Consider the following 16,287-nt stretch of genomic DNA (forward strand, 5'->3'; position numbering starts at 1 on the left):
ACAGCTTACATAATTTATCTCAAGCTTACCACTACTCTCAGAGGTAGGCAGTATTGATATTCCCATTTTGCAAATGACAAAAACTCTGAACCTTCAAAAAGTTATTTGCTCCAAGTCAAACAGCTGGGAAACTGCAAAGTTGGGATCTCTAGGGCAGGGGCAAAATACCACCCAGTAGTGCCAACTCAAACTTAGGTCTGTCTATCTGATGTCATCAGAGCCTGAGTTCTTAACCATCGCTCTAAGAGGTAGGCACTTTTTTTCTTTCTTTCTTTATAAATAAAAAAAAACTTGAGTCAAAAGAATTTACATTTTTGTCCCCAAGTCAAAATTGCCTAATTCTGACTTCAGAATATCAGTTACATACTGAAGCAATTATATCCTGGAAAGCAGAGAGATAGTTCAGTTTTTCAGTAACTTTGTAAATTGTGATTTTTACATAGTCAGCCACCAAAATTGGTCTTGACAACTATCCCTTACTCAGTAAGAGAAGGCTCACTTGGCACCCACAAATTAATGTTAGGTAAATCTCAGCATTCAGATCTACAAAGTACTGTTTCACCCAAAGGCAGAAGAAGGGTTTGAAACAATGGAGTCAATGCCCAAATTTGGAATAATTAAATCTGTCATGCACAACTGTGCTTTTAATTTTCCAACTTGCTTTTCAAGGACATTTGTTACATAATTCCAAAAGCTAATTTCTCTTAAGTTTATCTGATTGGTGAGAGTTACAGTAGTCAGGAAGCTACTGGCAGAAAGAACCTCATATAAACCTTCTCTAACCAGAGTCTCAACATGGTGGATCTGTGTTTCCTGTGGTGCTCCTCTGCACACCATGGCTACATGCAACCCACATGGTTCACAGATAAAACACAATACATACTGCTTCTTCCCAGATCCATTTGCTTCAGCAACCAAGCCCCCAATAACAAAATCGAGGGTTCTTTTGCACTTCTTTCTTTTGGCTCAGGCATATGTTAATGTGCAAAATACACAAAAGCCTATTATGTTTTTGATTAAAGCTTCTAATTTGGGCAATGCAAGAGCTAAACTTGGATACTGCAGAACACATCCATTTTGTCCCTACCAGTCTTTTAAAATGTGTGTTAATTTATCCAGAGCTTGTGCCACAGTAAAAATAACTTCACATCTACCTGTAATACCTCACAACCTGAGGAATATGACAACAAAAAAGTTCATGAGAGTCACATGTGTTCTGGTGAGAATATAAAAGAAGCTACTAATTAGGAAAAACAAAACCACCATCGATGGAGCAGCTGCAGTAATTTGCTGTGCCTTTCTAACATTATGGGAAACTGAATACATTATCACAATCACTTTTCACAGAGTAGAGAGGCTTCATTAGCTATTCTTTTCCCCATAAATTCATCCACATTAGACTAGAGAAGAGTTCTCAAATCTAAGGTTGAAATGCTGAATTTCAGAAATAATGTTTGAAAAGTATCCTTTAATGGATTTTGAAAACAACCTTTTTGAATAATTTTCGATTAGAGTCACAAGAGTGTTCAATTGCAATGTTCCCTTTCTCTTAATGAGAATTCAGGAAAGCTGCTATTTTACTTGCTGAAATGTGGTAGAAATGTAGCCTTGGTTGGCAATAAATAGAACAAGGAGAGGTGAGAACAGAGGAGAGAAGCAAAGTTGCTAGCCAAACAGAAATACTGAGTTTATGATACAGGTCTGAGACAAGTGAAGAAACCTGGCCAAAATTCAGCAGGACTTAGCATTGCATTCTCTTGGGATGTGGGCAGTGGGAGGGTTGCAGAGCTGAGGGTACCAGATTCAGCAACCCTGCTCTGGAATGAGGAGGTAGAAGGACCGAAGTCAAAAATGGACAGCTCTGTGTTCAGAGGACAAATTTGGACATGTCTCACCCAAAGTTGGTCATACAGAACTTCTCTCTTCAGACACAACAAAATAAGTGACATATATAAGCATGGACTTTATTTCTGTCTTTAAAAGAAGTCATTACTATGTCCAGAGAGGAAGCAGAAGTTCACCCATTCCATCACACAGAGAACTGTACTCTCTGGGTGCCTGCTATTTTTCCCATGTAAAAAGAGATACTTGTTAAGTTATAGAGTATTGCACACATAATTTTAAATAGCAATATATTATTTAAGACTAAATCAAGCTCAGGATTGAGTTTCACCATTTCCCCTCCTCCCTTGACTGGGAAACCTTGTGAGAAGCAGCCCTGGCCAGCCAGTCTTGGACAGTTGGCATGGAGAAAGAGGATCATGCCTTTCAACAATCGCTTTCAACAAATAGTAACTGAGCATCTGCTGTGTTCCTACCCAAAGGGAATGAGGTTGAAAGCTGTATATGGAATATGGTGCACAAAGCTGATTTCCAAGGCTGAACCAGATAAGCTTATCCAAAATAGGTAGTCAAACAAGGGCATCCTGAGAATATTGAGGGCTGAAATGCAAGTGAATAAAAGCTAATCTAAATGAATTTAGTAGACAGTTGTTAAAGCCTATTGAAAGGAAATTACCTGGCCTTGGCACAATCTTAGGGATGTATCAGTACCATTTGAAGGAGCTAGAATGTGGTAATAAATCACACTATTTTTAAAAAAGCAATAGACTCAAATAAGCAGCTTATGATATAGAGTAATCATTTGAGAGTAATCATTTAAGCCTATGTACTGCACACCCACCTTCCTGTGTTCCCTTTGAAAGGATCAAAGAAACGTAAATATTAGGAAAACATCTGTACCAATGATGGGAATTATGAACACTGTCAGGAAATAAACCTTTTTTGCTATAAGCCACTGAAATTTGGGGGCTTTGTTTGTTCCAGCAGTATATTGATATGCTATTTTTCTAATTATAAAATGAATACAATAAAGCAACTTATACAAATATATGGAAATAGTTTGGCAGTTTATTCACCTAATTAATCACAGTGGTTAGCTTCAGAGAAGTAAAGAGAATAGTGCTAAGGATGATGGGTTAAAGGGACTATTCCTTTTTCTTAAAAAAACTTGAAACAAATATAACAACATGATAATTGCTAATTTTGGTTGTGGGTACATGCATATTTGTTATATTATTCTCTATTGTGTACTACATTTTTAACATCTTAAAATTAAAAATAAACACAATTATAAACATTCACTGATAAAGGGAAAATGTATAAAAGCGTGGAGAAATTAAAATAAAACCACCTATAACCCCACCACTAGGAGATGCAATTCTACTAACACTGAATATAGATATTCAGTGAATATATATACATATATACACATACACTATTTTTGCTAAAAAGTTATAAAGACTTAGACTTATTGTATAGTCTATGTCCAGATTTCACATAACAATTAAAATTTTTCTTATTCTATTAAATATTATTTATAACACCATTATTTTCTCAAGAAAAATCTTTTTATTTTTTCTTTTATTTTTTATTTTTTTGAGATGGTGTCTCGCTCTGTCACCCAGGCTGGAGTCCAGTGGTGTAATTTCGGCTCACTGCAACCTCTGCCTCCCAAGTTCAAGCGATTCTCCTGTCTCAGCCTCCCGAGTAGCTGGGACTACAGGCACCCCCCAACATGCCCGGCTAATTTTTGTATTTTTAGTAGAGACTGTGTTTCATCATCTGCCCACCTCAGCCCCCCAAAGTGCTGTACTATAGGTGTGAGCCACCATCCTTGACAAAGAAAAATCTTACAAAGCAGAAAGTCAGTGTTTCTATTTCCCTCCATCACATATTATCATTTATCTATTATTTCTCAGTCTGATGAGTGAAGAACATCATCTTCTTTATTTTGCTATTTGTTGATTACCTGTTGGATTGTACATTTTTTTCATGTATACTTTACATTGTAATACACTTCTATACACTTGTAGCAGCCATCTGCCCTATGTTCCTGCCTGTATCTCCCTTTTAAAGGAGGAACTGCCCCTCTCCTTTCCTATATGGTTCTGATGGGATTGACACCCAAGTTGTCTTCCCGCTCCAGTTTCAGCAATGAGCAGCCCTAGTGAACACCAATCAGAGAATCTCCCTGGGATTTAACTTTTGGATTCTGGGAAATGGCATGGGGCAGGACATGGTCTTTAACTTCCCCAGAATTCATGAGGGGTAAAATGATGAGAGCCACAACTGTTTACAATCATCTTTTTGAGCTGCACAGAGAAATCCAGCTGCAGTAAGAGCCCATAAAGCCCACACACAAAAGGAAGATGAATGAAGAGACAGAGAGACCAAATAAAAGCGAACCTTTAAACTCCTTCATATAAGCACAACTTTAGCCAATCTACTCATGAAATTCTCAGTACTTTCTTTGATATTGTTACAGATTAGACATGCTAGAGATGGAGAGAGAGACAGAAATGGAGGTAGTTGTTGTTGTCACGTAGTCTAGTTTGTGTGAACTTTCTTCCCATTGGGATTTTGTTACATGAAAGGTGAAGTCAGGCAAAACAGGTGAGTCCACACAGAACCACAAATATTTAGGATCTGCATTTATTACAACAATCAGAAGGAGTTGCTATAGGTGGAAAATATAAAAAGTTGCTGAGCACAAATTCAAACCAATTTTTTTTTTCTTTTTTGGAGACAGAGTCTTGCTCTGTCACCCAGGCTGGAGTGCAGTGGCATGACCTAGGCTCACTGCAACTTCTGCCTCCTGGGCTCAAGTGATTCACCTGCCTCAGCCTTCCGAGTAGCTGGGATTATATGCATGCACCACCACACTGGGCTAGTTTTTTATTTTTTATTATTTTAAGCAGAGATGGGGTTTCACCATGTTGTCCAGGCCAGTCTAGAATTCCTGACCTCGGGTGACCCACCTGCCTCTGACTCCCAAAATGCTAGGATTACAGGCATGAGCAACTGTGCCCAACGTCAAACCAATCTCTTTTCTCTGCAATCCAAGACAATTTTCTTATTATAACATGCTTTATCTTGCATGCACAGGCTCTTCCAAAACCCTTTCCAGATTTTTTCCCCAAAGTCTAACAGCTGCCTCTGGTTATTATTCACTTCATTAGCATCGTCTTTTTAAATTCTATTGGCACTGTATGAGGAATGGGGCTCTTTCGGCAATGTCTTATAGAACTGTGCATTATACATTCCTTAGAAATCGACCTATGTGAATGATGCCCTCAAGAAGTTCAGGCACAGCATCCCTGACCCCATTCGTGAGACAACTAAAAGGTAGTTGGACACTGCTCAGTCCCAGCTATGCCCCTGCTTCATTTGTGCAAATGCAAACTCTGTTCCTGGCTCAGTGCCACAAACAATGTTTTGTGGTCACAAGAAAGTAGATGTTCTGTGTCTTTTTGTGACTTTCCTATCTTGCCGCTTGCTCTTGCTGAACCCTACATGTTTTCATAAAATTAGAGACTTAACACATTCCTTTTTCTTTTTCAATAAAATTGAATGCATTTAAGGAGTTCTGACTACACAGCGTCTCTTATCTTCTTACCTATTTTTCTATTATATTTGCTTTTTTCAATACACTTTTTTTTGCTTTCTATTTTGTAACATGCAAAAGTTTTAATTTATACATTGCCAATGTACTTTTCTTTTATTGCTTCTCCTTGAGTTGCTACACCTAAAGAAACCTTTCTTAACCTATAATCTCATAAATATTTACCTGTGTTCTCTTCTGGTACCTTTTAATGAGCACCTTTTTCATTTTAATGCATCCAGAATGTAGTTTTTAAAAATCATATGTGGATATGCTATTTCCAAAGACCTAGTAAGGTTGAAGAAGCTAATGTGTTGTTGTACGTAGGTAAAGGAGCCTCTAGATTGATTTTGTATTAACTGGCTCACATCCTCAATATTGGCTTCAATACAGCCCTTAACATTCTGCTTAGACTTTTATAGCCCAAGATGAAGGACCCAGTTCAGCAGCCTGATTCACTGAATTTTAGTTTGGTTCTGTATCCACACTTCACTGCATTCAGACATTTTCTCCATTTTTACATGAGCTAAGTGCTCACCTGTCTAAGCTAGGAAGGCAGCTTCATCATTGATGTCACTTAGGCATTAATTATTTTACATAGATTATGACTATGCTATTCAGCACATAGAGAGTGCTGCTTCTAATTGTAGAATGTTTTGTTATTCTCAATATGGCTATTGAATTCCTTAATTTTATTCTCAGATGTGCAGAAAAGGGGAAATATACTGCCCAGACATATAAGTCCAGATGTGGCACTGAATGTTTGCATGTGTGTGTGTGTGTGTGTGTGTGTGTGTATACACATGCATACTTGAAAGTTATAATTTTAATTACATTTGTTTTAATTAATTTAATTTTAAACTTCTAAATACCAACATGCTTATTTCTGGTGTCATAAACTTTACTCCCACAAATATGGTTTAGGTGATGCGTGCTTTGTCAATCAGCATATCCTCCTGCTCTGGGCTACACACTGAGGGGAGCTACATGAAGGAAAATGATAACCACTGTATTGTAAACACTAACAGTAGAATGGAACTGTCAATACCAAGAAAGAAACAAGCATAAAAAAAGACAAATCTCAGTACCAGAAATTTCAAAAAAATATCTAAAAATGTCAGCTACAAATTAAGAAGACATGGACATCGAAATGATTTTGACAGTTAATTTCAAATCTAAACACCTAGGAATTGAGAACCCATGACCTCACTAGAACTTGAAACCTTAGTGTCTATGTTTGGGTCATAATCATCACCTGGCTCTCTTGATGATCTGGAGGAATAGACTATCTGGTTTGCTTAAGTCTTTGTATTAATATCAAATGAGGCACAAGTTCTCAAAACTGGATAAATTATAAAATGTATGTTCCTTCTTTCTTCTTCTAGTTCATCTCTTTTGCCATCGGCATGTATTAATTTACTTTTAAATATTGTCTGTTTATCAAATGTAAAATTAATTTATAATATCTACAATGACATAAGTTCTATGTTAAGCACTGAAAATAAAGAGATAATTCAGTCCCTTCCCTTACAGAGTTCATAACTTGATGGAAGGAGACACATAAGTATGAAAAAATGCTATCAGTCTGAGGAAAGATTTTTTAAAAAGACAAAAGAGGCCTCTGAATGAGGTGCTACTCACACTAAAATATAAAAGATGAATAAAAATCTGGAATATGGATTATGATTATTGTGGGGAGGTGTATGTGGCTTGAGGAAAAAGGCTTTAGTCCTGGTGCACCATCAGTGAGAGAAGCAATATCAAAATACATAATGATATATTATGTTTTCATAGCTCTTTGCAGGCTTACGAAGCCTATTCTTGTTAGCCCCAGCAACTAATAAAAACAGAAATGAGGTAACAGAATATCAATCTCCAAGTTCAAAACCAGGTACCAGTTTCAGCCACTCCAGCAGGGTTCTTAGAAATACAGATCATATGTGCCTGGCAAATACCTGGTATTTACGAAAAGCTAGGTCTATGGCTTAGATCAAAGAGTATTTTTCTACCTGAAGGAATTGGACAGGGCCACAAAAATACCTTTGACATAGACCACTGGTTTTCATGGTGTGTGTACTAGGGCTTCAGCGCTCTCAAGAAGAACCATAGCATGGGACAATGAGCAAGCAGATGTTCCAGCACTAATCTCATGGTTGAATAAATGACTTATATGTTGATTTATATATTGGACTTCTGTCTAAGATTTCACTTGTAAATATTCTGCTTCCTGGATAAAACAAAAAAGGAGAGAATGTAAAACCTATATATTGTCCCACTGTCCTAAACATTGACTGTTTCCATTTTTGGAGAGAGTATTGGAATATTCTTTATCTCTAATAAAACCTAGAAAAATATCTAGAAATAACAAGAGAAAAGCATGTAGTCACATATAAGGGAAACCCATCAGAAGAGTAATAGATTTCTCAGCAGAAATCTTACATGCCAGGAGAGAATGGGATGATATATTCAAAGTGCTGAAAAAAAAATTAAGAATACTATACCCAGCAAACTTAGCTTTCATAATTATAGAAATAAAGGCTTTCCCAGACAAGCTAAAACAGGAGATTCATCACCACTCACCAGCTTTACAAGACATGCTCTAAAGAGTCATATACCTAAAAGCAAAAGGACAATATCTACAATGATGAAAAAACATGAAAATATAAAACTCACTGGTGGAGCAAACAACACAAATAAGTAAGAAAAAGGAGTCAAATGGCACCACCAAACCATATAGGCAAACAATGAGAAAGAGAGATAAAGGAACAAAGGATCTACAAAATAACCAAGAAACAATAAACAAGATGATAGGAATAAGTCCTCACATAGCATTAGTAACCTTGAGTATAAATGAATTAAATCTTCTACTTATATAGACTGGTTGAATAGATTTTAAAAAAACATAACCCAACCAAATTCTACCTATAAGAAATTTACTTAATCTGCAAAGACATAATAAACTAAAAGTAAAGAGAGAGAGAAAAAAAAAGTATTTCATGCAAATAAAAACCAAAAGCAACCAAGAATAGCTATACATACATCACATAAAATAGACTTTAAGTCGAAAACAGTTCAAAGAGACACATAAAGGTCTTACATAATGATGAAGAGATCAATTCAGAAAGAAAGTATAATAATTCTAAATGTATAGGCATCTAGCACTGGAGCACCCAGATATATGAAGCAAATATCCAATATCTAAAGGGAGAGATAGACTCTAATACAATCATAATTAGGCACTTTAACACTCCATTCTTAGCAACAGATAGATCATCTAGACAAAAAAAAAAAAGAAAGAAACATTGGATTTAAGCTACACTTTAGATAAAATGAAAGTAACAGCAGCATTCTAAGAGAACCATTTTATAAAACATTTTATTCCATAGCTACAGAATACATTTTTCTCATCAATACATGAAATAGTCTCCAGGATAGATCATATGCTAGGCCAAAAAACAAGTATCAAGAAATTTAAAAAATTCAAAATCATACCAAGTATCCCCTCAGAACATAACAGAATAAAACTAGAAATCAATAAAAAGGGGAACTTTGGAAATGGTACAAATGCATGAAAAATAAACCACATGCTTCTGAACAACTGTTGGGTCAATAAATAAATTAATAAGGCAGTCAAAAAAGATCTTGAAACAAATGAAAATGGAAACACATTTTGTGCTAAGCAGTGCTAAGTGAAGAGTCTATAACAATAACTATCTTCATCAAGAGAGCAGAAAGATTTCAAATAAAAAATCCAATGATGTATCTACAGGAAATAGAAGAGCGAGAACAAACCAAACCAAAACTTAATAGGAGGAAAAAACAATAAAGATCAGAGAAGAGCTAAACAAAATAGAGACTTAACTAGATACAAAGAATTGACAAAACAAGATGTTGGTTCTTTAAAAATATAAAATTAATAAACTGCTATCAAGGCTAACCAATAAAAAAAGAGGAAAGGCCCGAATAAGTAAAATCTGAAATGAAAAAGCGGACATTACAACTGATAGCACAGAAATACAAAAGATCATCAGATCCTAATGTGAACAACCATGGTCTAATAACCTAGAAAACCTAGAAAATATGGGTAAATTATTGGAAACATATAACCTACCAAGATTGAACCAGAAGAAATTTTAAAAACCTGAATAGACTAATATTAGTAACAAGACTGAACCAGTAACAACAGCAAAAAAAAGTCTCTCCACAGAGAAAAGTCCAGGACCAGACGGTTTCACTGCCAAATTCTAACCAAACTTATAAAAAAGAATGAATATCAGTTCTCATCAAACTATTCCAAAATTTTGAAAAAGAGGAAATCTTCCCAACTCATTCTATGAAGGCATCAACATTCTGATACCAAAACCAGAGATACAACAACAACAACAAAAAGAATCAGTCTATCAAAAAAAAAAAAAAGAAGAAGAAGAAAATTACAGGTCAATATCCATGAGAAATATAGATCCAAAAATCTTCAATAAAGTACTATAATAGCAGACAACAACACATCAAAAGATAATACACCATGATCAAGTGAGATTCATCCCAAGAATGTAAATATGGTTTAACACATACAAATCAATAAACATAATAAATCACATCAACAGAATAAAGGACAAAAACTTTATGATCACAAAAAAAGCACAAAATTCAACATTCCTTCATGATAAAAATACTCAACAGTCTAAGCCTAACAGAACATACCTCAGCATATTAAAGGCCATATGTGACAATCCATGGCTAATATATTGAATGGGGAGAAACTGAAAGCCTTTTCTCTAAGAACTGGACCACAACAAGGATGCCCACCTTCACCACTCCTATTCATCATAGGACTAGAAGTCCTACCCAAAGCAAGTGGGCAAGAAGAAAAAAAATAAAGTGCCTCCAAATTGAAAAAGTCAAATTGTCTCTCTTTACAGATGATATTATCTTATACTTAGAAAAACCTAACAATACACCAAAAACCTTTTAGATCTGGTAAACAAGTTTAGTAAAGTTGCAGGATGCAAAATTAGCATACAAAAACCAGTTGCGTCTTCATATGCCAATAATGAACTAGCTGAGAAAGAAATCAAGAAAGCAGTCTCATTTACAATAGCTATCCCGAAAAAATACCTAGAAATAAATCTAGCCACAGAGGTGGAAGATCTCTACAAAGGAAAGTAAAAAACACTGATAAAAGAAATTTAAAAAGACACAAACAAATGAAAAGACGTCTCATGCTCACAGACTGGACAAACTTATATTGTTAAGATAATCATATTACCCAAATCAATATACAGATTCAATGCAATCCCTATCAAAATAACAATGACATTTTGCATAGGAAAAGAAAAAAATCATATAATTTTTACAGAACCAGAAAAGAAAAAAAAAAAAAAACATAAAATTTTTATAGAACCAGAAAATATTCAAAGCAATCTTAAGCAGAAAGGATAAACCTGGAGGTATCACACTACCTGACTTCAAATGATATTACACAGTTATAATAATCAAAATAGTACGGTATTGACATAAAAACTGACATATAAGCTGAAGGGATAGAATAGACAGCCCAGAAATAAACCCACATTTTTACAGCCAACTGATTTTTTACAAACGCACCAAAAACATACATTGGGGAAAGGACATCCTCTTCAATAAATGTTGATGGGAAAAGTGAATATACATATGCAAAAGAGTGAAACTAGCAGCCTATTTTTCGCCATATACAAAAATCAATTTAAGATGGATTGAAGACTTAAACTTAAGATCCAAAAGTGAAAGAAATAGTGGAGATACGCTAGGTCATTGGTCTAGGCAACGACTTTATGGTTATGACCTAAAAATCACAGGCAACAACAACAAAAAATAGACAAATAGGACTGTAGTAAACTAAAAAGTTCTACACAGCAAAGGAAACAAAAAAGTGAAGACAACCTCTTGAAGGGAAGAATATATTTGCAAATTATTCACCTGATAATAGACTAATATCCAGAGTATACAAAGAACTTAAACTACTCAACAATAAAAACACTGTTAAGGACATGCATTGAAATATGTATGTAACCACATGGACTAGCCTGGAGAATGTTCTGAGGCAGACAGCTCTCAGGCTCCAGGGAGTGTACACTTTGGTTCCTTTTGTTCCAGAGGCAGCCTCCCCAGTGTACTGCACCACCCATTCCTCAGATATAGGACACTGCAGGAGCCAGACTGCTGGGGATGCTACTGGGTGCCACTGCTACCCTCTGGGTGGATGTGAGGAGATGTCATGGGACTTCAGAGATGTGGAGACACAGGGGCTGTTGGGCCCTAGGGCAGGATGCAGTCTAGTGCAGGCTGGGCTGGGCTGGGATCTCAAAATGTTGCTATGTTGCAGCTATTTAGGTCCCAGGGAGCGTATGGGAGTGAGCTTCTTCTCTGGAGCAATGCCATTGTGCAATCTTCATGAAGTTCCCTATGCTGTTTTCAGGACCTACTAGGGTCTAGGGGCTCTCTCATGGCTAGAGTTGCAGGGGTCCATAGTGAAAATGTGGACCACTAGAATCTCTCACCTATTCTTTCCTTATACTGGGGAGTCTCCAATTGCAGCCAGCTCGGCTGCCTGACTTCCCCTTTTTAATCTTCTTCAGATGTTTTCTATCATTTCTCTGTTGAATTTCATTGTTCTTTCTTAGATTCTCTAATTGAAGTGTGTTTATCTACTCACTATTTTGATTGTTCTTTGTGAAAGAGGCAAGAGCCAGATGCTTCCAGTCAGCCATCTTGAAGCCCCATTAGTCCAAAAGTTTTATCAGCAAAATCTGCTAAGCAAAACCTCTCAGTGGATTTTGCTCTGGAGCAAAACCTCCTTAGCCACCTTTGTTTTTCTAAACAAAATAAGCATTTTATTTAAACCCCAACATATAATAGCAATAAATATTGCATAGAGATCTACAGTAATGAAGTAGAAAGTTTAAATAGTTAAATGGAGAAAATTAATAATTATTTTATTCTCTTAGCTGAAAAAATAATTTTTGTCAGTATTATGAACATTAGAGTTATCAAAGAAGAGAATTTGGGAAAATTGGTGCTCCATATTCAAAGTATGATTAATGCCCAAGAAGCAGTATAGAATGGAGATTAAATGTGTACATTAGGTCAGATCTTGGTTCAAATCTCAACTTCAAATGGGGAACCCTGGGAAAGTTAATCTCTCTGAGCCTCAATTTTTCTCTGCAATAAAATGTACAGTTCCCTCCTAAAGTTGTGGGGAAGAATAGATAGATAGATGAGATGGAGCAGCCAATAGGCAATAAATAATAAGTGGTAGGAATTAAGTTAATTATAGTTGATGAATTGTGGAATGTTAACTATTCCTTTTCTTCCTAGACCTAGACAAAAATTTAAGTGTTAAAATAAACTATTATCAATCACTTTAGAGCCCACTCCTGAAACAAAACATCACATTTAACCAGGCATGAATTCACTTTATATGGTAATATTTCACAGTTGTGCTTCACTGTACTTATTTAGGTTCTATCAGTCAACAACTCTTTAATTTCCCTACCTTTACTCTGAAATACTTCAATAAAATGTATCCTTTTATAGCTGTATGTGTCAACATTGACTCTTCTCTACATTATAAAATGACAACAATAAAGAGATACTGTTTTTAGTTACTCTAGCATTGTATCTTCTTATATCACCAGTGGAACCAATAACATGATTTATCTTAAAAGTTCTTCTCCAGGAATGTAATTAGAGCATTCAATTCCTAAGAAATAATCAATTTTCCTGTAACACAAATCCTTAGATACTTTATAGCCTTTGATTTGCCACCTTTCAAGTTAAGAAAACATAAAAATAAAAGGAAATTAACAATATGAATCTATGTGACATTGCATTCATTAAAGACACTGAGAACATGCTCCAGAATGTAAAGAAGAAACATTGAATAAGAGTTAACAGAACTAGAGCATAATCCCACCTTCACCATTCATCAGTTTTGGTGACTTAAGCTCTCTGAGCTTCAATTTTCTTATCTGTATATTGAGAATAATATATAACTCACAAAGTAATGTGAAAATTAAATGTAAAATGCCAAAGCTGGTGCTCACATGTAGTAAGTAGGTCCTCTAAAAATTTAAATAAATTAATTTAAAAAAAGAAAATGCCTGGATATTCCCTGCAGTTACAGCTCCTCCCCAAGTTTTACAAAAGAAAAGTAATTCTGTTAATCAAAGTATTTCCTAAGAGCACTAATTTTTCAATAGGTTTAACTAACATAAGAACTCTTTTTCAAGCAAAACTTTATGTAGAAAGATAAAATGTCATATGTTAAATGGTCAGAAGCAGAGCACTTTCTTACAATCACCAACCCACCCATCCATCCACCTACGAAATATCATTGTCAATAGTTGTCAGGCATGGTGTTAGACCCTCAGAATACAAAGAATGACATATGGTTCCTGCTCTTAAGGAACTGGCATACAACCATATCTAACCTCTTCTCCTGGATGAATGTAACATGCTGGTTGGTGCAAGTAGAGGATCATGGATGGACACACAGTAACTAAGGTCAGGTGTAAAGGTACATGGAATAAACTGTTGGCTACAGACCCAGCATAATATAACACAAAGTCAGACTTGAACAATGCTGCTGGGAGCAAGGAACAGTTAGAAACATCACATGCACAAGGACAGGTAGAAAACAAAAAGTTGTTCCAACAGGAAGGCTCAACTCTGAAGTTAAGGAAGACAAAGCAAAAACATTATCTGTCCAAAGGCAGACACTGGAGAAATCTCATGTGGTGATAGTTTACTGTAGAGGGATTGTAATTCAAGTATAACTCCTGGATGCTTGAAGATTGGGTAGAAGTAGATGGTAGATGGCTTAGAGCAAGTTTGAATAAGGAGATGATGAAAATACAGGAAAAAGATATTCAGTGAAATAATAATACATAAAACTGTATCATACAAGGTTCAGTGAGGCACCACATCCTAGGAGAAACCCTGATTATTTGTAGTGAATTCAGAGGAAGGAACTGCATGAGGAAATGCTGCAGATATGATTTCATGCTGGGAATATTTGCAGCAACTGGGTTTATGTAGCCTGAAGAAGAGAAGGTTTAAGGGTGCTATGATAGCTCCAGTGGACTGTGTCCCCTAAATTCATATGTTGAATTCCTAATCCCTAATTTGATGGCATTAGGAAGTGAGGTCTTTGGAAGGTACTTAGGACATGAGAGTGGAAGCCTCATGAAGTGGATTAGAGCCCATGTAAAAAGGACCCCAGAGAAATGCCATGCGAGGACACAAGGAGAGGATAGCAGTCTGCAATACAGAAGAGGAGCCTCACTGGAACACAACCATGGTGACATTGTGATCTTAGAGTTCCAGCCTGAAGAGCTGTGAAAAATAAATGTCTATAGTTTCTGAGACACTCAATCTATAGTACTTTGTTATAGCAGCCTAAAGTGACTAAGATGATAACTAACCTCAAATATCTAAATGGCTATTGAGGAAAGAGGAAACACATTCTGAATAGCTCCATAAAAGCCATTCCCAGAGTTTTCACTGTGCTCTCTAGTCTCTTCTGAGATCCAGACCTTTATATGTAACTGTAATCTGCATAGTTAATTCACTGTCCATTACAACTTTAAACTTAATTTCCTTTATAGTTGTGTTACACTTCCCACCAAAACTCCCTTTTATTCTAAAATCTATATCCTTGTATTATTGGCATCTCCATACCAAGACAGAAAACTGAACATCATCCAAGATGCTTTCTCTAATACCTCCCCATCAATTTAGTTACTTCCCCTAGCTTTTCACTGGTAATGTCAACATTCAAGCTTCAGCATTTCTTACCTATGCAATGACAATAATCTATAGTGGGGCTCCCTAAGAACAGACCTACCCTCTTGCAATTCATGTCTGCACCAAAATATTTTGTCTAAAGAACAGCTACGGATCCCTGTTGCATACAGTAGCCTTGCCAGCGCACACAATAATACCAGGTCCTATAGAGGCAGGGTTTAAACAGGTGTTAGGAGTTTCTCAGTTACAGACATTTGGGAAACAGAGTTTAATGAAAACCTGTCTTAGGTATCACAATCAACATAAGCATACTAACATCTGAGAAGCCTTTAAGTTAAAAAAACAATTATTTAAATGTGTGTAACCAATGTTTCTTTTTTGACTACTTAACCCTTCTTAGCTTTTTAAAGAGTTGGTATTCCATAGAATATATTTCAGTGAATGTTGGATTGTAAGATGAAATCTCAAATCAGGATGGCCTGTAGAACCATTCATAAGTGGTTTTCAACTTTATCTACTAGTATATTATTAATCAATTCAGTAAATATTAATTGAACTGCTATGATGTTATGTGCTAAAGAAACAACAGTGAGCAACTAGACATGGTCCCTGTCTTCAAGTATTTATCTATCGTTTCCAAAAATGACCATCTTTTTATTTCTTCAAGCCTTTGCACACACTATGCCTACTTTCCTCAATATCCTTCCTCTATCTTCACCTGACAAACTCCTCTTTGTTCTTCAGTTGTTTACTTCCTGAACTATGAGGTCTTTGACCATAGAGAATATTTTATTCACTTTTACTTTCCTATGCCTAATGCTGTACCTAACACTTAATTCTAGTCAATGATGCATATTAAATTAATAAATGTATAAATGACAATTAAAATTTCTTCATTTTAATATTCTATAAATCAGTTTAAAAATTTAAGTTAAAACATGTGTTCTCATAATACAGTGTTTGCAAATGAAAACATAATGTTTTACTTGAAGTAGATGCTTATAAGCGTCTTTTAAAATGTTTATCTTCTTACTGCTTATCATTGTTGTTTGGCATAAATT

This window comes from Sapajus apella, unplaced genomic scaffold (genome assembly GCF_009761245.1).
Source record: "Sapajus apella isolate SASKATOON/1434 unplaced genomic scaffold, GSC_monkey_1.0 scaffold36, whole genome shotgun sequence".
NCBI classification, from domain to species: Eukaryota; Metazoa; Chordata; class Mammalia; order Primates; family Cebidae; genus Sapajus; species Sapajus apella.